Here is an 18,352-nt window from a genome sequence, read left to right on the forward strand (position 1 = left end):
ATAACTGTTGTAAATAAAGCATATATTTATATCAGATACACAAATGAAAAATTTATAAATTTTGCAAAAAAAGTTATTAATAGCTTGGCTCAAGGAAACAAGCTAGATAGTTTGGTCCACTATCTACACCATTAAAAGTTTTTCAATTTCATTCATGATTGTCATTAACTAGTTTCATTTTTTCATTTCACTAAGAACTTTATCTCTGTTTTTGACAACTGTAACAACCCTAGCACTAGATATGTTTACCCTATAGCACATCGCAGTGTTTGATACACCATCATCACTAAATTTGATCATTTTAATCTTAGTAGTGTTAAGGTAATAGGTTTATGCATCTTCTTTTTACTGGAAGCAACAATACACTTTTTTTTTTTTTTTTGCCATTATTAAGAACAGTAAAATAAATTAGTAGCAATGAACAATTTATCATTCACAGAGAAAGAGATGCAGTGAGCAATAACATCCTAAACAGAGTCCATGAAAGCTGCTCATCAGTTTATTTCATCACAGTATCATGCTGTATGTGCAAATGCAGCATCATGTGAGAAGATCATAAGGTGGGGCATTACTGTATTTTGTTTCGTGCCAAGAATACGAGATCAGGTTAAAAATTCTTAATGAAATAAGTTTTTCAATACAAATTTCATGTTTTTTAATGTTGCTTTACCACAGCACACCACCCCCTTTCACGTACCCACTGTATGCCATACACTTAAATATGTGTAGTTGGTATTTCTCACTCCAAATAGGAAAATATCCTTTTGTAATGGAAATACCCACTGAACTTGCTGGAGCCCTCTTTGTAGAAATGGGTTGATATTGGAAAGAAAAAAGTGTGTTGTGCCAAGTATTAGAATTGTTTTACTTCCTCTGTACAATATTTTCAAACTCCATTGGTCGAATACTCTTTTAATCACCTGATTAGAAGGTGAATAGTGTATCTGTTTTCCAATGAGCAGGCTGTAGGTTTGAATCTGTGATGAATGTTTGTGAAAGTATTGAGGTGAGAGATGTTTTGCTCTGGATAATGTTGCCTAGTGTAGAACTACCATCACTCTGCTTATGGAGGCCTGCAGTGGCTTGGAGAAAAATACCATGTTTGGTCTTTGAAGCAAGAGGTGGGGGAATCATCTCAAATTATCTAGTCCTTAGCCCATGGCACTAATGTGTGATGGGTTTATAATTCTTCACTAGTGTGTTTTGCATTAAAAAGAAAAAGGTCTTTCAACTTGAAGGTAAGTTAGCTTGGGAGTTAGACAACTAGTTTTTCCTGAAACATGTAAAACTAGGCATCCATGTGATTTAACAGAAATAGGTTATAAAGCAAATGTATCTTTAGTTATTTTGGCTGTAATTACAGACAACTGCTCACTGAGAATACAGTTGCTATTTTCCATATTGTTATTGATAATTTTCCCCCCACCAAATTTTTATTTTATTTTATTTATTATTATTTTTTCCCCCAGCAGTTCATAGTCATAAACAGCAGTTATTCAGTTTAGTTAGATTCCTGAAAATTTATAGTGGATTCATTTAAGAGCATACCAGAAGCATATTTTGATCTACAAAATACAAAATGTATATACAGATGCTTGTTATCTTTGACCAAACCTAAAACATCACTTCTCATGACATTGATGTTTTAGATTTGGTCAGAGAGAAAACTAAGGGGAATAGGACATAATTATTTTTATTATTTATTATTCAGGCCTCCATGGAGTCAAAAGACTCATCATGGGAGGTCCTTCCTAAGAAACACAGTCTATCAAGACTCATTGTGGGAGGTCCCTCCTAGGAAACGCAAAGTCTATCATACCACTCCTTAAATTCATTGACCATTCTCGCTCTCACCACACTCAGGCAATGCATTTCATGGTTCAACCACCCTCCATGCAAAGAAACCACTCCTCACCCTCTTGCTCACAGTTTCCTTTCGTAACTTCCAGGGATGGCCCCTTGTCATCACTCCTTCCCGCTGTTCAACCAAGCGAAAGAACTCCCCAGTGTCAACCCTGTAACTACCTTTCAACAGTTTAAAAGTCTCAATCATATCACCTCTCCTTCTATCCACCAAACACTGCAGTCCACATTCCCTCAGCCGATCCTCATAACTAACATTGTACAGTCCTGAAACCATCTTTGTTATCCGCCTTTGTACCCTTTCCAGTTAATTTATCCACTTCAAATCTTGGGGACCAAATCTGAGAACAATAGTCTAAGTGTGGTCTGATCAGAGTCTTATACAAAGGAATGATAACTCTTTTATCTCTGCAGGTCAGTCCTCATTATTGCAGCAATCCTCTGTGTTACCTTGATCACCTTTGCAATATGTCCCCTGAATTTCAGGTTTCTATCCATCATCAACCCCAGATCTCTTGTCTCCCCCTACTTCCCTCCAGTATATCTCCTCCAATAGAGTATGCAGCGTCCCATAGATGTGTCCAAACCTCAAGACCTTACATTTTACTCATTAAACCGACACCCCATTCATTTGCCCATCTGTCTAGCTTATTCAAATCCTCTTGCAGGGCTACCACATCTGCACTATTACTAATAATCCTTCCCAGCTTCGCATCATCTGCAAACAACTGAATATCCCCCTGCAATGTCATTGATATAAAGGTTAAACAATATAGGTCCCGGTACTGAGCCCTGTGGAACCCCACTTGTAACCCTCTGCCTCCTTGAAACTGCCCCACCATACACAACTCTCTGATATGTATCGGACATCCAATCCTGAATCCAGTTGATCATCCCTAGAAGTTGAATAAAGGTGTGGTTAGTAGGAGTGCAAAGACTAGATTTTTTTTGCTTGGAGAGTTGTGAGCAAGTGGAATGAGTTGCGAGTGCTTTGTCTATTAACGGGTTCAAGGTGAGGTATGATAGATTGGGTCTCCCACGATAATTCTTCAAACTCCATGGAGGTGCCCATACAATAATAATAATATTGCTGAGAGTGACATTTTGAGGGTTTAACATACTAAAACTGCTAAAACTGACATCCAGACCCATGTGCTGCAACTTAAATATCAGCTTATCATGTGGCACCCTGTCAAATGCCTTCCCTAAGTCCAAGAAAATGGCAGGGACATATACCAGAAGATCGTATATCTAGCAGATGACAGAATCACTTAGCAATCATAAAAGGTGCTATAGACTGAGGGGGGCAAAAATGGGAAAAGTAGAGTTACAGTAAAACCAAGACATTATAAATATATTGAATGTTATGAAAATATTTCTTATCCAATTCCCTTTCTGATGTTTATTTCTTATCTTAAAAACTATGAGTTGAGGAATTACTAATACAAAGTCCAAAATAATGCTAAGAAGGAAACTGCAAAAATAAGCCCAGGCAGATTCTCTCCAAGGGTTCTCTCTCTACTTCATTAAGGTGGAGCAGACCTCTCCGGGATGGGTACTAACCTTTTTTTCATTTTTCATTTCTTCCCCTTGGTTGGTACACTGTCTTCAATGTTTCCTTTAAACTGTGCATGAGTACAACATTTTTTGTCAGCATTTCCAATTTACAGTCGATTTTTGAATATGCTATAAAAATGAATTATACAATAAATCATACTTGTCACTTATTTTATTTAGAAATTTCTCCAGCATCCCCATTTCAATATTACTCTAACCTATTTCCAACTTAATATACTCTAATTAGTTATTTTTAGTCCATGCCGTGTGGGTAGACCAATGTTGACGTCTACCCACCTTAATATAAATATGCCTCTGCAAGTTGCAGAGGCATATTTATATTTGTTCAGAATGGCTACTGTCTAGATAATAGTCACTTGAATTTGTGCAAACACTATTGGATTTTCATAGCTATGCAGATTTAATTTAATTAATTTAGGCTCTCGATTTTACAGGTTATAGAGGAATATTACATTAGCAGTTTTAGTACGTTAAACTCTCAAAATCACTTTCAGCAATATTATTATTATTATTATTGTATGGGCACCTCCATGGAGTTTGAAGACTTATCATGGGAGACCCAATCTATCATACCTCACCTTGAACCCGTTAATAGACAAAGCACTCGCAACTCATTCCACTTGCTCACAACTCTCCAAGCAAAAAAATCTAGTCCTTGCACTCCTACTAACCACACCTTTATTCAACTTCTAGGGATGATCAAATGACAAGGTAATGATGAGTTCAATGTTGCATATGCCAGGTCGATAGCTTTTGGCAAAATAGTTACTTATTACTTGAACAATCACTTCTGCATCAGTCAACTGCATACCATGTACATTCAGTAGAGTTATGCTTTCAAATTCATTCTTTCTTTTACTCGCAGCATAATAAGACAATTTTTTTGGGTTGTTTGAGTATGAAAAGAAACCGAGCCAGTTTCTTTTCATACTCAGACTTACATTTCAGTATTACACTTGTGACTCTTCTGGCCTGCTGCCTATAATTATCATAATTGACATCATCCATATGCACAGCTTCCACATCAGTCCTTTATTATGAATCTCTTGCTTAATTAGATTACACACCCATTTCATTCCTATTCTATTTATTCTTCGAATTCTAGCAACACATTCTGAAATTGTATTATTAAAGTATTTTTTAAACACTTTCCACAGATTGTTGATGTCCTTCCGATCCAACAACTAAAACCAAGGCACAACACCCAGCATATTCCTGAAGTGGTCATAATTTCCTGCTTTGTAGTTCAGCATATAACCTTTTCTGAATGGAACATTCCCAAATTTAGCCACTTCCCAAATGAGTACCGCATGATCACTGTCACCAACCAGAAACAGAATAGTTATGTCTATAACTGAAATTCCCTCTGGCACTATAATCAGATCTAACACTCTTTGATCACAAGTTCCTTCTTTCACATGCTGCTTGAAGAAGTTGTCTTGCAACAGCTCAATAAATTCAGTTTCATTCTTCTTGTGAGATTTTACTTCTACCAAATCAATGTTATTACAGTTAAAGTCCTCCATTATGATTACTCTTTTTGTATTTATTTGGTGATGCATTTCTTTTTCACAACAACCAATCTACCAGGTCTGTAACAACACCCCACTATGTATTTAATCTTGTTAGACTCCACCTCACACCAGATGGCTTCAAACTCACTACTACATGAAAAACTTTGTCAGTATTGCCGTCATAGGCCTCAACTCTAACTGGATTGAAATCATCTGATATCATTAGCAGCATACCCCCCCCCCTCGTTTATTACAATATCGTTTCTAAAACTACTATATCCTTTGCACTTGATACTAGTTAATATGTCTGCTTCTAATACCCAGGTCTCACTAATGCCCACAATCTGAGGTCCCAGTATATTGTGGGACCTCGTATTGTGGGCATTAGTGAGACCTGGATATTAGAAATGTACACAATGAGGTCCCATTGTAGTTTCCGGGGGGAACCTTACTACCTCTGTGTTAAGGACACCACATGGCGAGGCCTGGTGTGGCACATCATCGAGCATCTGAGTGACCACACATCATCTGTTGATGTCCAATGAATAAACCTCTGTATCAGATCGGCTTACTCAACTTCATATAAAGATTCCTTTCGTCACTATGAGAATCGAACCTAGGCCTTTTTTTAACTGAAGAGACCATTTTTCTTACAACTGTGCTATGGATGTGCTTAAATTGTCTACTACTGTTCTGTCATTGTTTAATCCATTTAACAATCTTTCAAAGTAATTACTGAGGCATCTAGAATATCTTCTCCTCCACAGTGCATGTCACCATTTTCATTCCTTTTATCAGTACTCTTTTCACCATTTCTAAACTTTTCAATAGCCTTTTGTTTCCTGCCTGATATTTTCTATATGCTTACCAAAGTTTTCTCATGATTTTTGTTTCTCTACTTCTACACATAGCTTAGCTATCATATATTTTTCTCTGTATTCTTTTTAACATAAAGTTCCACTGACCAAGTTATTTCCTAGGAACTTTTGGTGTGCTTTCTTCCTTTCCAGGACTACTGCTTTAACTTATGGTGTTTACCATGGTGTTCCTGTTTTCTATTCTTGCAGACAACTTCACCACATGCTTTCCTAGCTGATTCAATGTTTTCTTCATAGTTTGCCAGCTGTGACTCAAAAGTTTTTTATTTAATTTATTTTTATTTATTATTATTATTGAATGTTTGTATAGTTGAGTATATTCACCTGTAAAAGCTGTTCAATTTTAATTCTTTTTAAAACTTTCTTACATGTTGTTCTTTTAAAAATGATGTTCATTTTTAAAGTGGTAATCACTTTCAAATCCTCTATACTTTTATATTCTCAACTAACATGAAAATTTCACTATCAACAATTAACTTAGTTTTCTTATTTCTTGTGTCATCCTTCCATATGAACTTGTGCATATCTTTATGCTGGAATATACTTTTAGTGATGACTGGTCCATAACAAGAGCAGAAATCAGCAGGTACTTGCCATTATTATTATTAGCTTTGTCCTTTTCTCCAAATATTCCCAAAACTTATATATGCCTGGTTGTTAAAATTCTGACAATAACCAGCTTTTCCGTTTTTTTTCTCTCGTCACTTCTGTATTCAGTATTGACTCAAAAAAATTCCTCCACTTATTAACATCTGTGGGACTATGGGCATTAATATGTTTCAATGTTAATTTCCCCCATTTTGAAATTTGTTTACATACATACTACTTGAAATCGCCTTCCAATAAGAAGTTTATCTTCATGTTTGATGTTGCATGCTATTGCTACTCCTTATGTCAACTGTTCCTATTTTCAATTTTTCTGACTTTGTAAACTATTTGTCTTAAAATGAAATCTGCTCCTGACAACTATTTGGTCTGAAGCCAGTTTGTTCTCCAATTGTGGAAGTTTCCCTTCTACAAGTTGTAGTTTTCTTCACAAGTATGCCTGCATAAATCTTACCTGGAACACTTTGTAAGATAATTTCTCTGTAATTCTCAAATTCAATTTTATTTTCCTTTTTACAGATGAATACTATGAGAGCTTTAACTTGATTATGAATTTGCCTTGTGAGCAGACAATCTGAATTTGAAGTGTAACCTGTAAAACCTTTATACATCGTTATTTTAGCATTTCTGGTTGAATGTCATCTATTACAGCTGACATTCAACCAGACTTTCCACATTTTAGGCTTTTGATGGTGTTTTCTACCTGATTATTGATATAAACTCCTGATTGCTTTCCTCAGCATTTTCTATCTGTTCTGTTGTTTCTTGTTTCATTTAACAGTTCTTCAGTATAATTATTCAGTTAAACTTCAAAGTATTTACTCCAGACATGAAGTAAATCTTCAGTTTTCATGTCACCTTTATCACTCTTTCTTCCATTTCTAAACTTTTTCAATAGCCTCCAGAACATTTTGTCTTTTTCCTTATACTTCTATATTCTTACCCAAGTCTTCCCATGACTTTTGTTTAGCTGCTTTTACACACTGCCTTGCTTTCTTATCTTTTTGTCTGTATTCTCTGACTAATTTAGAATCTGTTTTTTTCTTCTTCTGGCTCAAGGTTTCCTTGTCCCATTTAGTAATTCATTTACTGCATTTATCAAGTCTCTAAACTCTGATAAGCACTTAACAAGTATACATTTATTTTGGAATCAAGTGAAAAACTTTCTACACTCAGCTCTGGTCCAGAGTATTTTAATAAGGTAATTCACCATTTTGCTATTTGTATATAGAAAATATGACTTCTGCCATTAATTCATTCTTCATATTTTCCATATCTGGCTCCCACTGATGAGTCTTAGTGGCCTTTCCTAATGCATAGCAATATACACATCTGTAAGTTGAAAGTTTTTTCACTTGGTTAAATTTTATATTAAAGATGCCAAGAAAATATATTCTTGGTTTTATTCCAATGTAAGCAAACAAAGTTTGTGCATGAAGTAACTTTACGACTGTGCTACTTCTATATAGAGGCAAATGACTTCACATCAATTGTCTTAGTATCCCATAATGCAAAGCACATATCCTTATGGACAAGTATAATGCTATGCTTATGGAAATGGCCACTACACAGACTACTATATTTGCAATGAAATTTAAACTGCCATTAAAATCAATAGCCAAGTCCATAAGATGTAAATTTAGTGAATCAGTGAATTACTGAATCATTTACTTTATTGAAAGAGTCATGACATGATGACATTGAAATGTTCATTGTACCATATATAATGCACAATATTATATTGGATGTGGATGACGTTTGTTTTGCAACGTATCAAAACATCAGTCAAGTTCAAGCGAAAAACTCTCCATTTCAGACAAAATGTATGTCTGAAATGGTTGTTACTAATGAAAACATTTGCCTAGTGCAATGACAAGCAATTTGTCAGCACATTAGTTGATAGATCCAATCGCACTGACATAAAAATTTGTATTAATATTAATTCATTTTTATGCTAGAAAAGGGAGTCCAAATGAAATATTATTTGAAGTTTACTAATTTAATAATCATTTATATTTTACATGTTGAAAGTTTATTTTTCACTTGGTCAGACTATAATAAATTTAGTTTAATCCTTTATCCAAGTGTGTGCAAACAAGGTTTGCACCTGAAAGTATCTTCAGGACTGGGGTAAAGTGGTACAACACCAGGTGACTCCTTGCAAAGGTGGAGCAAGCTACCAACACTCCTATCTCAGCATCTTCCATAATGCAAAACACATCTCCTTGCAGATATGTATAATGTTATGCATTAAGGGAAGGGCCACTACCCAGACTAGTTTCGACCTTTATTGAGGTCTCTTCATTGGGAGCCAGGCCTAAGTGGAGATACCAAGGCAGAAGCATTAGTAAGGTCATCTCCTCCTATAGGAGCTGCCAAACAGTGTGCCACCTTTTTATTAAATTACTCTGGATTTAGAGAAAGATGTTGAAAGTTTATTTTTCACTTGGTCAGACTATAATAAATTTAGTTTAATCCTTTATCCAAGTGTGTGCAAACAAAGTTTGCGCCTGAAAGTATCTTCAGGACTGGGGTAAAGTGGTACAACACGGGCGACTCCTTGCAAAGGTGGAGCAAGCTACCGACACTCCTATCTCAGTATCTCCCATAATGCAAAACACATCTCCTTGTAGATATGTATAATGTTATGCATTAAGGGAAGAGCCACTACCCAGACTTCTACCACTTTACCCCAGTCCTGAAGATACTTTCAGGTGCAAACTTTGTTTGCACACACTTGGATAAAGGATTAAACTAAATTTATTATATTTTACATCTTTTAGATAAATCCGAGCTAAAATAAAACAAGCTTTTTAAATTTTGATTTTGATCTAATTTGCATTAGCAAATTTTTTTCTACTCAAAAATCGTGAGTATTATTATGTCTTTGCCCTATCCTACTCCGTATAGGAAATAAAATGTGTTAGCAAGTTTTTTCTATATCAAAAAAAAGCCTTTTATTCCTGTAAGAGAAAGCAGGTGAGGCCGTTTTAGCCTTGTCTAACTTTTGAAGACCGAGGGGGGAAAGTTTAATCTCCACCAGTAGCTAATCAGGTAGCTCAAAACTATTACTAATTACACATGACATCCAGTGAAGAGAAGCAGCTGAGAAGTGCTGCTATCACATAGTCCCTAATCCTCACATGTTTACTGTCAGAAAATAGCGTGGGTTCTATTGTCGATTTTCTTCAGTTTTGCAGAAGAAAAAACCGCATGCCCATGTCAGAGAATTGACTAACTTGGAAACCAGCCGAAAAAAGACTTAGTAAAAGGTCCTCTACTTGGCGATTAGAATAGAACTTACGATGAGCCTTCTTCAGCTGTCTAGAGCTGTGCATAGCATATGCCATGCAGGTGTATGCTATGCACAGAACTACACAGGTGGATTTTTCTATTTATTATTTTATAAATTATGAACACCTGTGTAGTTCAATGGATTTGGCGTGTGCTGTGCACGATGCTAGACAGCCAGAAGAAAGATCCTCATAAGTTCTATTCTAATTGTCAACTAGAGGACCTTTTACTAAGAAATTAATGAGTAGGCAAGAAGAGTCTGGTATTGCTGGCTTTAACAGTAAATGTGTTCAATAAGAAATATGATTGGTACTGGATCAAATTAATTTAGGCCTCCACAATCAGTCTTCAGATTCCATGGAGATACCTGTGCAATAATAATGAAATGGAAATTAATGCAAAAATAGGAACACTGTACATTTGTTAATATCAAAAATAGATGTGTCCAGCAGATATGAAATGAAATAGTAAAAGAGTTTAGTATACTTTGATACCTGGGGGTATATGTATACTGTAATCAGAAGGTAACTGCCAAACATTACGAATAATATTGAACATTTACTACCTGGATTTCAGCAGACTCTGTAAAAATGCTTTCAAAACACTCATCTATTCAGGGGAATGCTATGAAAAACTTGCTGTACTTGCAGAAGTTTTCACAATTACTCTAAACATGATGCCATCATGATCTGTCCATAAACTCATAAATATTATTTTCTTATCTTTCTGTGTTGTCATCTATACTGTTAAAAATAAATACCACGTCCTGTGATAAAAATAAATAACATAAGCCTTTCCACGTGATCTGTCCATAAGTATCTTTTAAGGGACGTGCATTATAATCAAGGAATGAGTTAGTTGCATATACAGCTGACTGCTGCCTGGCAATGTCAGCTGTATATGCAGAGTAAACAGAAAAGTCAATTAACAGATGCATACACTGTTGGAAAGAAATCAACGGAGAACCTCCCCATGGGCAAGGTGCATTGTGCCATGAACAAATCACGTGTTTGTCGCCAGTATAAATTAGAGGAATATGATGCTTCCAAGTCAATGCAACTGTCTGAGGAATGTGCATTATAATGCACATCCCTCAAACACAGGATGCCATGTTCCAGGCCTATTTCATCAAACTGTTGAAAAATTGGGTCACCCCAGGTCAACAATCAATGAAGCCATACTAAGATGGAAGTGCAGGGAGTCAACTGCAAGTTCTACCTGCAGTGGATGACTCATCTAACATAACTGTAGGATGCTATGAAGGATAATATGTAAAAACTGCCATTTGTTGGCTGTTTTGTTGAATGGAGTTCCAGGAATCAACTGGAACCCAAATCTGTGCATAACCATTCAGAAGCAAGGCTCACAACAGGAACTTCCATGGTAGGACTACAGTATGCAAGCCCCACGTTTCTCAAACCAACATGCAGTGTCATCTTCAGTGGTGCAAAGAGCTTGGAACACTGGGACGTGAAAAGCTGTGCTACGGAGATGAATCACGCTGCATCCTCTACCGAGAAGATGGACAGGTGTCGATGTAGCGAATGTCTCTTACAGGAGTGCATAACCCCAACTATGAAATTCAGAGGTAGCAGTGTGATGGTATGGTCCTTTTCTTTCCTGGTTTGGTCTTGGACCTGTTTGTGGTTCCATGAACATTGAACTCAGACATCTGAACATTCTGGACAATGCACCATGTCACAAGGCTGCTGCCATAACTGCATGGTTTGTGGACATGAATGCCACCACACTTGACTCGCCTCGATAAAGTCCCAATATGGGATGAACTGGAGTGTCAGGTAAGGTCAAGGATCTAAAAATATAATTGATAAACCAGAATACAATGGTAAATTCGTTACTGTATGCATGTTGGAACATTGCTAGTTGTTGCAATCACGTTCTGTGGTATCACGTGTGTTATAACTTAGGTCCATGGCAGTTAAATATTTGATGAAAGCAGACCACACTTGATGTAAAATTAAGCCTTGATTTTTATTGCAATGTATAGGGATCCTAAGCATTTGCAAGGCTTCTTTAAATTTCTTGTAAAACAGTTACAATCTATATAAGACATTTTTGTTTGTTGCCAGAGCACTTGATGACCAGTAGTGGTTGTGTGGAATGCCAGGCCTGATTTATGCTTTCTTCTTTTTTCAACATCTTTTATGTGTTCAGACATGTGGATCTCTCCCGACCTTCCTGTCTAGCCAACATAACAAATGCCACAAGAACAATGAATCTCATAGATGCCTGGTTTTTTCATGGGATGATGTGGAGGTTCTAGTGGATGTAGGAATCTTGGTATTTTTTGTAAAGGTAAAAAAAGCCACTTTCATGTTGTACTCGCAGAGCAACATAGCCACTTTTGTCTGGTACATTTTTGATGTAAGGCAGCGTGATTGCATTCTTGAAATGTTTTCTAAGTATGGGAGTTGCAGGAGATGTATTAAGAATTTTTCTGATTGTCTTGGGTTCAAAACCATTAAGTGTGAGGTTCTGTTTCAGGTAGTGCAGTTCTTCATTCCTTTTAATTGATGTGCTTGGTATGTTGTATGCCCTGTCTCATAAAGTTTTAATTATGTCTATCTTTTGCAATGGATGGTGGTGTGAAGCAGCATTTAAAAATCTTCCTGTTGTGGTAGGTTTTCTGTATACGGACAAGGATATCAAGGAATGGTAATTTTTTTGTGTTGTTCTAGTTCAAGAGTGAATTTTATATTAGGATGTAAGTTGTTCAGATAATCTTTGAAAGCAATCAGCTCATCCACCGTTTCCAACCAAATGACGAAAATATTGATGTAACGTAACCAAATTTTTGGTTTCTTCTAGTAGTTTTTTAATGCATTAGTTTTGAAATTTTCCATAGGTTGGCTAAGGCTGGAGAAAGGGGGAATAACCATGGCAAGTTCTTCTTTTCTCAATATTTGTCTTGAAATATGAAAAAAGTGTTTTCCATGCATCTTTGAATAGTCTTTTGTATGTCTTACGACATACAAAACTTGTTGGGTTTTAATTGCTTATTTTTATTAAAATCTTTATTTATATTGTAATGTGGTCTCTGAAAATTTCCCACAGAACTGCTAAACCACATGTCTGCATCGAAAGGAAGTTATTTTTAGGTGAAGAAAGAAAAGTAGAGATTTTCTGAACTGGAGGAAATACTAATGTTGAGCTGCTTGAGAACTTGGGCAAGTAATTTCTTCTTGATCTGAAGAAGATAGCCTATGACTATTGAAAATTTGCTGATAAAGGTCTCTCTGAAGCCATTAGTTTAAAAAGTGAACAATATATTGTAACTCTTGATATAAGCCATCTGTTGATTGTAGACAATGTGTTTTAATAGTCCTCTTTTTTCACAAGGATGATGTTTTGACTGTGCATGGATATAATGTGCTTGAAGTGTTTTACCCAAAATGCAGAGAAATAGTGTGCTATCCAGTTGACAAAGAACTAACAGATTCAAAAATACTAATTGTTGTTTCATTTTTCTAATCTGTAGTATATTATATGATGAATTGCATTAATGCTGGACACAAAATTTTCCAGATTGAACCATGTATTGTCAGCATATCTAATGTAGATTGGAGAGAAATATCACTGATGATCATAATCTCAATAAAAAGTGCAAGAGGAGATTTTCCCTTACAGCACCTTCAGTTTATTAGTAGAATTCATACTAAAACCATAAAGTATGGTTTGAATGAATTATAAAATCAAAATGTTTAAGAATGTTGAAAGGACAATCTTGTTTGAGTAATTCAGTAATATCTTTTAAAAGTATGCTGGCAAAAAGTGAGACTATAATGGAAATAGCAAAGCTTATGAAGTGAATTTTAGATTTGTTTGTATAGGTTAGCTCTGACTACAGCAAATGCCTTCATAACAGGCTACCAAAAGATAGCCTGCTATGATCATTTATGTTGGAGCTACTCTGCTTTCCAACCAAATGCAGATTTACATTTACTACATATCAACAGGGGGCCTATCAATATAATTTAAATTATATTAAGGATAGTTAAAAATACATATCTGATAAGTAAAATTTCAGAAGACGGTGGTGAAAAAAAGATATTTGAAGCTAAACTTAATGAGTCGAAACTTACAATGAGAAAAGCTGTTGAAAATGTGAATTTAAATACATACACTGAATAGCACAAAAATGAAAGATGATGAATTGAATGGACTATAGATTTAGAATTTTAAATTAGGAAACCTAAAATTTAGTAAAAAATATACACAACCAGTGACATAATGGTGCTAGCCATTTCACTGCAAAAAATATCACACAAATAGTGCAAAACTGACTGTGAACTTGCCCCACATAGTTTAAGATTACGTGAAAAGAGTAGTCTGAGTGATTAAAGATTAATGGTATGTATTTTATTTAATTGCCAAAAGGATGAGATGAGATAGGGGCTTTTTGTGTTTGTAGTATCCTGAGTGGTTCTCATTGCCAAAAGTTCGAAACAACATAATTTGGTTTTGTTTTCTTGAAAATCAATGATGGTAACTTTTTCAATTTCAGGGCCTGGACCTTAGGCAGAGATAAGTCTCAATGTTCACTTATTTTGATATTTGTGCAATGCATCTGACTAGGCTATTTAACGTAAGTCTTAGCAGAGCTTCTGTCTTAAGTCAAAGATGGAATTCAGGTGCATGTGGATAAGAACATGATATTCTATCGAAGAGGATAGCATGGTGTTGTTAAAGGTAGGCCATGTCCCCACTGCTTTTTAATGTCTATAGTGAATGGATAATGAGGGAGGCCTTGGAAGATCTGAAGGATGGAATAAAGATGAACGGACATCTGATAAATAATATAAGATATGCAGGTGACATTGTACTTATGAGCAAAACAGAGGAAGGCTTGCAAAGAATTTTGAACAGGGTTGGAAATGAGAGATATAAAATGAAAATAAACATTCAGAAGACCAAAGTGATGAAGATTTCAAGGAAAGGAAATTATGGGGTGGAAATCACTTTGAACGGTGAAGAATAGAAAATGTAAAAAGTTTTGAATACCTTGGGAGTTGGATAACAGAAGACAGTAGATCTAATTATGAAATTAAGGCACAGAATTAAAAAAGCAAAAGCAGCATTTTTCCAAATATACCATATATTAGGAAACAGAAATCTGAACAACAGTTAAAAGTAAGAATCCTCAAGACAGTGATCTGGAGTGTGGCGACGTATGGATGTGAGTCCTGGACGATCGATAAGGAGATGAGTGACTGATTGAATGCATTTGAAATGTGGTGCTTGAGAAAAATGGATCGTATCAGCTGAACTGAAAGAGTGAGCAATGAAAAGGTTCTTAAAAGATTCAAAATGAAAAGAGACTATATGGCTAGTATTCAAAGAAGAAAAATAGCATTTGCAGGACATTAGATGAGGGGGTTCTTCTGGAGAGCTTCCCAGAATAGTATTGCAGGGGATGGTGGAGGGAAAGAGAGGAAGACCCTGACTGCAATGGAAAGACAACAACAAAGATTAGACAGACAAGAATCTTATAGAAGCAAGTGATAGAGAGGCATGGAAGCAGACTGTTCATCAGCTGCAACCCTCTTAAAGAGGAGACCACAGGATTAGATAGCGGTGATAGGTGAGGTGAATAAAGGGAACTTACATCAGGGTTACTGCTGGATTTTGCAAAGACATTTGACAAGATACAACATGAAATGCTGTGACATAAACTGGAACAGAATTCAGGGGAAAGCAGGTAAACGGTGTTGCAGGGATCTCTGCTATTTATTTTAAATGATACGTGAAATGATTTGAAGGTCAATATTCAGCTGCTTGCTGATTTTGCAAAATTCTGTAGTGTAATAACTAATCAAATAATGTAGAGCTTGCAAGGTGATTTATATAAGCTGATGACAGTGAGGTGACAGAAACAGACAAAACGGCAGAGTTACAGTGACCACTCTGGTGCAACAGGAATAATCCTGCTGAAAGTATATGCAAAAGGTAAAGGATGAAGTGCCAGTTTATTGGGTAGAAAAGATTGAGCTGCATACTTCACTGTTAGAGTAGTAGGTGGGAGATGGACCATGATAGAATCTTCATTGATAGAATTGTAGGTGGGAGATGGACTTCATTGCCCACTGTGAGACTACTATCTTGCTTATTGGAGGCTTGAAAAAGTTCCATGTTTGGTCTCGAGAGCAGGATGTCCAGATCTGGTAAAAAAAAAATATATATATGTATATATGAGGTGGTATCAAAAAGTTTCGGAACTAGCTCTGTTTATGAGAAATTACTTTATCTACATTTACACACTATCTCCTTCAAAATAGCCCCCTTTGCATAGCAATACAGCTCTCCCAGTGTTCCTGCCACTTCTGGAATGTATCCTGGAAGTCTTCTTTTCGAAGCGTGTCAAGCAGCTTCTGTGATTCGCGCTGGATCTCCGCAATGGTGTCAAAATGGCAACCTTTGAGCTGAATCTTCATCTTCAGGAAGAGGGCCAAATCTGGCGAGTAGGGTGGGTACGGAAGTGAGATCATGTTGTTTCCGGCAAGAAACTCTTATATGAGGAGAGCTTGGTGACAGGGTGCATTGTCGTCGTGGAGCATCCAGTTTTTTGCGTGCCACAGATCTGGTCGCTTTTGCCGAATATCCTCTCTCAGATGCCTTAAAACCTGCAGTAGAACTCGCAACTGGTCTGGCCGCTAGGGATGAATTCTCAATGCACAATGCCACGAATGTCAAAAAAGACGATGAGCATGCACTTGGGTCGAGTTGCGGACCTGCCTCTCCTTTTTCGGTCGTGAAGATGATGGCCTCTTCCACTGTGAAAACTGTTGCTCTCAGGGTCGTACCCATGCACCCATGTTTCGTCACCGGTAATGATCCTTGACATGAAGCATGGGTCATCCACGGCACGCTGACGGAGTTCTTGGCAGACTTCGACGTGGTGTTCCTTCTGCTCCTGGGTCAGCAGCATGGGGACGAACTTGGTAGTAACACGGCATGTGTTCAAATCACGCGTGAGGATTGTCTGGACTGTTCCGTATGACTCGCCGACAATGGCAGCAATTTTGTGGAGTGTTCTCCGACAATCCTCATGCACAAGTTGCCGAATGGTTTCGACATTTTGGAGGGTTCAGCTCGTTGAAGATCTTCCTGATCTCTCATTGTCTTCCAGTGATGTTCTTCCGCTCTTGAAGCGCGCGTGCCACTCAAAACACCTCGAATGACTCATTACAGCATTGCCGTAAACTTGCTGAATCATGAAAAACACAAGTGTGGCAGATTTGCCCAGTTTCACGCAGAATGTCATGTTCGCTCTTTGTTCTAACTTGCTGTCCATGATGAAATCGTAGACGTGGTAACGTATGTGGTCAAAATAGTACCAGTTGCACAGCTCCCAACGTACACAGGACGGTGTCTTTTGGCACACAGACTTATGAAGGTTGGTGCTCCCTGTAACTGTGCATTCAGCCTTGTGCTGTCATCTGTTGGTGTGTTACAAGACTAGTCTCGAAACTTTTTGATACCACCTCATATATAAAATCAATCCTTAACTCATCCATGAAAGGTTTATTTGTGAATCTATAGTACATTCATACTGAATGAATGAGGATGGGCTGGCAATTTGCGATTTAGTCGACCAAATTGTATTCTTATTGGCTTAAACCAAAATATAAAAATGATGGTACAACATAACAGAACTTCATGCCAGTTAAACAAGAGCCCACATTTTTTTGTTAGGAACCAGAGCAAACAGCGAAAAATCAGCTATTGGAACAAATCCTGAAACACACTCCAACTCAGCATTGTCAGAGTTCAAGATTGGAACTATCAACATAAGAAGCCTGAATGGCAAAGAAATGGAGCTAGCTGAGGAATTGGATAAGTACCAGATTGACAGAATAGGGGTGACTGAAACATAAAAGACAATCTGGTGAGATTTTTCTGAGCAATAAATACAAAATGTTATATTGAGGAAAAGGAGTAGCCATAGAATTCAACACTAAATGTGAGGCTAATCTTCTTAAATGGCATACAATTTGAAGTAGAGTGATGTGGACAAATATCAGAATGGGGAACTGGACAATGAGACTTATTTGTGCCTATGTTACTACAGACGGTTCTACTAAGGTAGAAGTGGAGGAATTTTTTGAGGCTTTAAAGAAAGCAACTGACACAACAAAAAATGAAAAATTGGTCCTTTTGAGGATCTAAATAGCAGGAGTAGGAAATGATTGTCAGACATACAAAAATGTTTTGGGAAAATTTGGAGAAAAGAGCAAAGCTAATAATAATGGCAAATACCTGTTGGATTTCTTCTCAGGACATGGACTGCTTATTACTAACACCATGTTCCAACATAAAAATGTACACAAATTCACATGGAAAGAAGAGGCAAGGAATAAGAAAAGTCTCATTGACTGTTATTGGTGATAGTGATGTTTTCTCCATGGTGCAGGACACTAGAGTGTACAGAGGTACATTTAATTTATTTTCTATAAATGTACACTCTATAAATGAGTGTACATTTATAGAAAATAAATATCAAGAAGGTGGCAAAATATTCTGGAGGGGAATCTGTTGAAGCAGCTCAGAAATGGAGGAAACAGTGCGGTAAAAGGAATTAAAGATGACATGAAAACTGGT

Source organism: Typopeltis vanoorti, chromosome 13 (assembly GCF_054136105.1).
Source record: "Typopeltis vanoorti isolate ZY-2024b chromosome 13, IOZ_Tvanoo_1.0, whole genome shotgun sequence".
NCBI lineage: Eukaryota > Metazoa > Arthropoda > Arachnida > Uropygi > Thelyphonidae > Typopeltis > Typopeltis vanoorti.